The following is a 7,883-nucleotide window of genomic DNA, read 5'->3' as shown; positions in this document are numbered from 1 at the left end:
GCGATCAGTGAAAATGACCAAAACAGCCAATGTTATGTAGTCTACCTCAAAGGAAAGCAACTCAAGTGATTGTGTTTTATTTTGTTTGATTTGTGTTTTAATATCTTTGTTTATCTCATTTGGAGCGCATTGCTATTGTGAAGACCACATCCTGGAACACCTTCTGTGTTTACTATGTTTCCAATTCAGGCACAGAAATGAAATGAATTTTGTGGAATGTGGGTAGATGTTTGATGGATTTCCAAGTGGGGTGCCTGGTTTGTCTGAATTTTTGAGGAACCTGAATCTCAGGAAATCTTGTTCTGCTCCAAGTTCTTGATTTCTAGAAAAATATGCAATATAGGTATATTGCTAGAATAAGGTCGGGGTTGATAAGGAAAACAAATGAAATCAACCAGATAAACTATGAGAGATATTGGCTCAGACGGACTTGAAAGGGAATTATAAACTGGGTGGTTCGAGGCCTGAATGCTGATTGGCTGTTATATGTACCCTGTATATATTACTGCTCTAATTATGTTGGTTACCAGTTTATAATAGCAATAAGGCACCATGGGCGTTTGTGGTATATTGCCAACATCCCACGGCTAAGGGCTGTCCTTCATAATGTCCCCTTGGTCAGGGACCCTTTCACAGAAACTTAACCTAAATCCCCCTCATTGCCCCTTGTTACTGTAAAAAAAAACTACAAACGCAACATTTACACTGTTGGTCCCATTTTTCATGAGCTAAAATAGAAGATCCCAGAAATGTTAAATACGCATAAAAAGCTTATTTCTTTAAAATGTTGTGCACAAATTTGTTTACATCCCTGTTGGTGAGCATTTCTGTTTTGCCAAGATAATCCATCCACCTGACAGGTGTGGCATATCAAGAAGCAGATTAAATAGCATGTTGAGCTGCACCTCGTGCTGGGGACAGTAAAAGGCCACTCTAAAATGTGCAGTTTTGTCACACAACCCAATGCCACAGATGTTTCAAGGTTTGAGGGAGTGTGCATTTGGCATGCTGACTGCAGGAATGTCCAACAGAGCTGTTGCCAGATCATTTAATGTTAGTTTCTCTACCATAAGCCACCTCTATTGTCATTTTAGAGAATTTGGCAGTACATCCAACCGACCTCACAACCACAGACCACCTATAACCACACCAGCCCAGGACCTCCACAGGACTGACAGCTTCATTAAATAGTACCTGCAAAACACCAGTCTCAACATCAACAGTGAAAAGGCAACTCCGGGATCCTGGCCTTCTGGTGTAACTCGGGCAGTTGTTGTTGCCATCCTGTACCTGTCCCACAGGTGTGATGTTCGGCTGTACCGATCCTGTGCAGGTGTTGTTTACACGTGGTCTGCCACTGCGAGGACGATCAGCTGTGTGTCCTGTCTCCCTGTAGCACTGTCTTAGTCATGTCACAGTACGTACATTGCAATTTATTGCCCTGGCCACATCTACAGTCCTCGTGCCTCTTTGCAGCATGCCTAAGGCATGTTCACGCAGATGAGCAGGGACCCTGGGCATCTTTCTTTTGATGTTTGGTGTCAGTAGAAGGGCCTCTTTAGTGTCCTAAGTTTTCATAACTGTGACCTTAATTGCCTACCGTATGTAAGCTGTTAGTGTCTTAACGACCATTCCACAGGAGCATGTTCATTAATTGTTTGTTTCATTGAACAAGCATGGGAAACAGTGTTTAAACCCTTTACAATGAAGATCTGTGAAGTTATTTGGACTTTTATGAATTATCTTTGAAAGTCAGGGCCCTGAAAATGGGACGTTATATATTTTTAATTGATTTTTTTTATTTAAAAAAATAATACATTCTCGCCTGAGTTGCCTTGTCCCGCAAGGGACAAACCATCTAGTGTTCAACGAAATAACAACACAATGCCAAATACAGGTAGCCTAGTCAAATAATTAACATCCAATAACATTAACAGTTACTCTCTTGTGTGAATTCCACTAACTGTCTGTTGGTAGCCAAATGTAGCTGCTGCTCATGTTGGTATCTGTACTGATGGCGCAAAAGCCATGACAGAGAGACATAGTGGAGTAGTAACATGCATGCAAGCAGTTGCTCCCAACGCTACTTGGGTACACTGCAGCATCCACCGAGAGGCTCTTGCTGCCAAGGGAATGCCTGACATCTTGAAAGACATTTTGGACACTACAGTGAAAATGGTTAACTTTGTTATGGCAAGGCCCCTGAACTTTTGTGTATTTTCTGCACTCTGCAATGATATGGGCAGTGACCATGTAACGCTTTTACAACATACAGAAGTGCGCTGGGTTTCTGGGTTTCGCCAACTTCTTTCTCCGCCTTATCCGGGGCTACAGCACCCTGGCTCTCCCAAGGTTCCATTCACGTGGTCCCCAGCTGCTGACCAGCAGTTCCCGGGATCTCAAACACAGCTCCCATCTTGGTTCATCCTGACCAGTCCCTCCAGATCGTGGTAGAGGCAGAGGCTTCGGATGTCGTAGTGGGGGCTGTCCTGTTCCAGCGGTCTGACCTGGACCTCAAGTTGCATCCCTGCGCCTTCTTCTCCCACCGCCTCAACGCCACGAAGAGGAACTACAAATCGTGAGCTTCTCGCAGTGAAGATGGCGTTGGAGGAATGGAGGCACTATGTGGACTGACCACAAGAACCTGGAATAGTCCACACTGCCAAGGGCCTCAATTCCCGGCAGGCTAGGTGGGCCCTACTGTTCACCTGGTTCAACTTCTCCTTCTCCTACCGGCCGTGATCCAACAATGTCAAGCCGGATGCACTGTCACGCCGCTATAACCCCACGACTACTACAACGGAATCTGAGACCATCCTTTCCACCTTGTGCCTGGCGACGGTACTCAGCTGGCAAATAGGGAAGCAGGTTCAGGATGCACAGCGATCCCAGCCAAAAGCCGGGGGGTCCAGATAACCGGATGTTCATGCCTGACGCGGGCCGCTCCTCTGTCCTGGAGTGGGCACACTCCTTTTGGTGGCCTACCATGGTTACTGACGTCTCCGCATTTGTTGCCGCTTGCAAGGTCTGTGCACAGAACAAGACTCCTCGGCAAGTCCCGGCTGGTCTCCTTCAACCTCTGTCTTTTCCTCACTGTCCCTGGTCTCACATCTCCCGGGACTTTATCATGGGTCTCCCCCCATCTGATGGCAACATTGCCATCCTGACCATTGTGGATTAGTTTTCTAAAGCTGCCCACTTCGTTCCTCTCCCCAAGCTACCCTCTGCCAAGGAGACGGCCCAGGTCATTGTGCAGCGCGTCTTCTGGATCCCATGGACTGCCAGTTGACATGGCCTCCGACCGGGGTCCTCAGTTCTTGTCCCGGTTCTGGAAGGCGTTCTGCACCCTCATTGGGTCATTGGCCAGCCTGTCCTCTGGGTTCCACACCCAGTCCAATGGCCAGTCGGAACAAGCCAACCAGGGCCTTGAGACTACTCTCAATTTCACTACTCTCCACCAACCCCACCACCTGGAACCAGCAGCTTGTGTGGGTCGAATACGCCCGCAACACCCTCCCCTGCTCTGCCACGGGCCTATCACTTTTTGAGTGTTCCCTGGTGTATCAGAAGAGGTCAGCATACCTTCTGCCCAGATGTTTGTCCTCCGCAGTCGTCGTACCTGGAGGAGAGCCTGGTCGGCCCTCCTCAAGACCACCTCCAGGTATCGACGACAAGTGGATTGCCACCAGACCCCGGCTCCTCTGTATCATCTTGGGAAGAAGGTATGGCTGTCCACCTGGGATCTGCCCCTCCGGGTGGAATCCTGCAAACTCTCCCCCCGGTTTGTCGGCCTTTTTCCCATCTCCAAAGTCATTAGCCCCTCTGCTGTTCGTCATCTGTTGCCCCGTACCCTTCGTATACATCCCACCTTTCATGTTTCCAGTGTCAAACCCATGTCTCACAGCCCTTTGTCTCCTGTTTCCAGGCCCACTCCTCTCCCCGTCTCATCGACGGCCAACCGGCGTACACGGTGAGGCGTCTCCTGAAGTTTTGACCTCGGGGTAGGGGTTCCAGTACCTGGTTGACTGGGAGGGTTATGGCCCAGAGGAGAGGTGCTGGATCCCCGCCAGGGACATCATGGACCCAGGCCTCATCGAGAATTTCCAACGCCAACACCCCGGTCAACCAGGTATGCGCCCAGGTAGGACGCCAGGTGGCACCCCTAGAGGTGGGGGCACTGTCACACCCTGATCTGTTTCACCTGTCTTTGTGCTTGTCTCCACCCCCCTCCAGGTGTTGCCCATTTTCCCCATTATCCCCTGTGTATTTTTACCTGTGTTTTCTGTTTGTCTGTTGCCAGTTCGTTTTGTTCGTGAAACCTACCAGCGGTTGTTCCCCTGCTCCTGCCTGTTTCTTGCTCCTGCTTTCTAGTCCTTCCCGGTTTTGACCGTTCTGCCTGCCCTGACCCTGAGCCTGCCTGCCGTTCTATACCTTGCTCCACATCACTGAATTATTGACCCCTGCCTGCCCTGACCCTGAGACTGCCTGCCATTCTGGACCCTTTGCACCCTCTCTGGATTATTGACCCCTTTCTGCCTTTGACCTGCCTGCCCCTGTATTGGAAATACACTTTTGCTTCTCTGACACTGTCTGCATCTGGCTCATACCTGAAACGTCATAATTAATGCCCATGATTTTTGGAATGACATGTTTCAACGTGTCCACATAGTGTATTTTTATCAGCTCTTTTAATAGGGCTTTAAACAGGGACAAAAATACATGACAAGAAGTAGTGGTCAGGTTTTATGAAGAGGCACTGCCTGAAACAGATTCTCTCTCTATAGCCAGAGTGGAACACCTGACAGAGGACCCACAGGAATACCTGATCCAGGCTGGAAACCAGGTAGAATTTCACCCCCTCCTCTTTGAAGTAACAGAGACGGATTCAGACCCCTTATTATCCTGATACCATCTACACTCATACATGTAAGTTAGCGATTCAAATCTATGCGGACAGATTGGATTGCGTTTAGTAGTGCCGTTGTATAGTTCTCAGGCTCTCCTATCTCAAATGGGGGCAGCTAACCACAAGGAACAGTGCTGACATTTTTTTCAAATCTAACCCCTTTTTGAGAGACACAACCATGGGTAGAGTTCTTGTTGGGTTGATGCTGCCACAATTCCCTATGAAGTAGTGGGTCTCTACAATCAACTTAGCTGACATGATATGGACACCGGGTTCAAATTACACTCACATGGTGAGAGTATTTACATAGATTTTGTTTTGAATGATGTGCTTCACACAAAACACTGGCCAAAGTCATAGAGGTAGACTAATATCAGAGGAGACCAATAATAGTGTGTTAACAGTGCTACTCTTTATCTACCCCTGTGATTGTTTCCACGGTTTCCCCAAGCAGCTTGGGGGGGAAACCGGATATCCAGTGCATCAAAACATCCAACAAATTGTTTTCTTGTGTGACAAAGTGTTTTTTTTTTCTCATAGAGAACTCCTTCCCAACATCTGAGTTTAATTAGGATTGCTGCACAACAGAAGAGCATCAGAGAAGCAATGCAGATGAAATCCATGACATTCAAAGAACCTGAGCATCAGGTTACTGATATTCAAACCTGCAACACAATGTTTTCGATATTTTCGAAAACTAAGGTTAGTTGTTGAATGCATGACAGGGTGATTCATGCATCAGATGAGTTGACTTATACAGTAGGGAAAGGGGGATACCTAGTCAGTTGTCCAACTGAAATGTGTCTTCCGCATTTAACACAAACCCTCTGATTCAGAGAGGTGCAGAGGACTGCCTTAATCAACATCCACAGGGAACAGTGGGTTAACTGCCTTGCTCAGGAGCAGAACAACATCGTTTTACCTTGTCAGCTCGGGATTTGATCTAGCAATCTTCTGGTTACTGGCCAAACACTCTAACCACTTGACTACCTGCTGCACCTTGTTAAAAGAAGTGTTTTGTGGAAAAACAATATTCTGTTCTCCAGTAGGTCCGCCTTACTAGCTCTGACCTTGCCGATAGATACTTTATTGAGGACAAATGTACTTACTATTACTGAGATGAATGCACTAACTGTAAGTCACTCTGAATGAGAGTGTCTGCTAAATGTCTAAAATGTAAAATGTCTCCCCTGATTCTGTTTGTCCCTCCCTGCATCAGGTTTACAGGAAGCAGAGTATAGTACAGGGGAAGTGAATGATAACATTAGGCTGTTTGTACAACACCAGATTAAGTGCTGAGCTATCATACTGGAAACTGGAAGGCATGGCCAGAAGGGATCAGACAGCAGACTACCAGAGAAGTAGTTGGAGCTCTAACAACCAGTGGGGAAAGAGGGGGAGGGACATCTTCTCTAGTGAGATGACAATCCGATTAGACAAACAACCGTGTAAGAAATGGAATTCAGAGGAGTTTTTGTTGAATAATGTTGTTTTGCTGTTCTTTAAACTTTTATCTCACTTGATGGACTCAGTGAAGTTCTGTGTTTGTTTTTAGCACGTTTTCCCTACATGTAGCTCAGTAATAATCCACAACATCTGAGAGGTTCTGGAAAGGCAGCCATAAAATATGATCAGAACTGACCATATTATCTATCTTGTTATTAGCATATGTATATCTAGCTCAATGACTTCCAGAACCTATCCATGTGTGTATGACCAGAAGTGTTACTTCTATACCAAACAAGTGTGTAAATGTGCTTGTGAAAGTGATGTGTGTTACCATTGTATACCAATGAATTCAGCACAGTGTTGTACAGACCAGATGTACTCTCTCTCTCTCTGGTATCCCCACTCCAGTGCCCCTCGCTCCGTGCCCCTCCCTAGAGTGCCTGCTTGTATCCCATGGTTTGTTTGGCTTCTCTCACTGCCTCGGATGGGTGGTAGGGATTCCAGTCGTCTCTGGGACGCTAGAGACAGTCTGAATGGTCTGTGATGCAGGTACTGAAGTCAAGCAAGACCTGAGCCAGATTCCCCGTGGATGAATAAAGTCAAAAGGCTGAAGTCCAAAACCACCACAAATAAAGTGTCACATTTATTGATGACAAAAGTTGGAGTCTTACAATAGAACTGTATCTTTAAAGTAAAGGTTTCACTCCTTACTGAGCAGTGTCGTGATCTTGAGAGACATGTGCATGACACTTCTTTGGCTGTGGTGGAAATGGCTTTAGCATGACCACCATAACACAAGATGTTTGATAGGTCGGTAAAGAGGAGGGAAAGGACCGGAGATATGGCTTTTGTCTGACAATGTGAAAAGGAAATTAAACAATGAACAAACCAGACATGAGACCTAGATTCTTTGAAGGGTGAAATTGACTGACACACGGAAGGTCTACTTTGGGTTTTAAAAGCCTAGTAAATCACTTGCATTGTAACTGAATGTATAGCGTGTTGTCTGTTTGTCCACATCTTTGCCTGACTTGGTTAGACCTTAGTTTTGTGGTAATTTGTCAGGATGGTCCATTAATTCTAGTCATGGTCAAGTTCTAAATATTGTAGCAATACTGCATCAAATGTTGTTTCTTTGATCTGTAATATGGTCAGGTCCATAATTATTGGCACCCTTGATAAAGATGAGCAAAAAAGACTGAATAAAATAAATAATACAAATACTGAGCTGTATTGTATGCCCCAAACAAAAATGATATTATTTATACTAAAACAATTGCTTTGAGAAAAATATTTTGTTTTAATTAAGTAACACAAAAAAATATATAAAAAGACAGGGGTCAAAATGATTGGCACCCCTGTTTTCAACACTCTAGCACCCTCCTCTTGTAAGGATAACGACACGGAGCCTTTTCTAAAATGGTTTATGACATTTGAGAACACGTTGGGAGGGTTCTTAGACCTTTCCTTCATAGATTAAGATGAAGATTACTTTATTGGTCAATTTCACCCAAGGTCCAACCTGTAT

Source organism: Oncorhynchus tshawytscha, linkage group LG20 (assembly GCF_018296145.1).
Source record: "Oncorhynchus tshawytscha isolate Ot180627B linkage group LG20, Otsh_v2.0, whole genome shotgun sequence".
Classification (NCBI taxonomy): Eukaryota; Metazoa; Chordata; class Actinopteri; order Salmoniformes; family Salmonidae; genus Oncorhynchus; species Oncorhynchus tshawytscha.
This window is presented reverse-complemented; position numbering follows the sequence as displayed.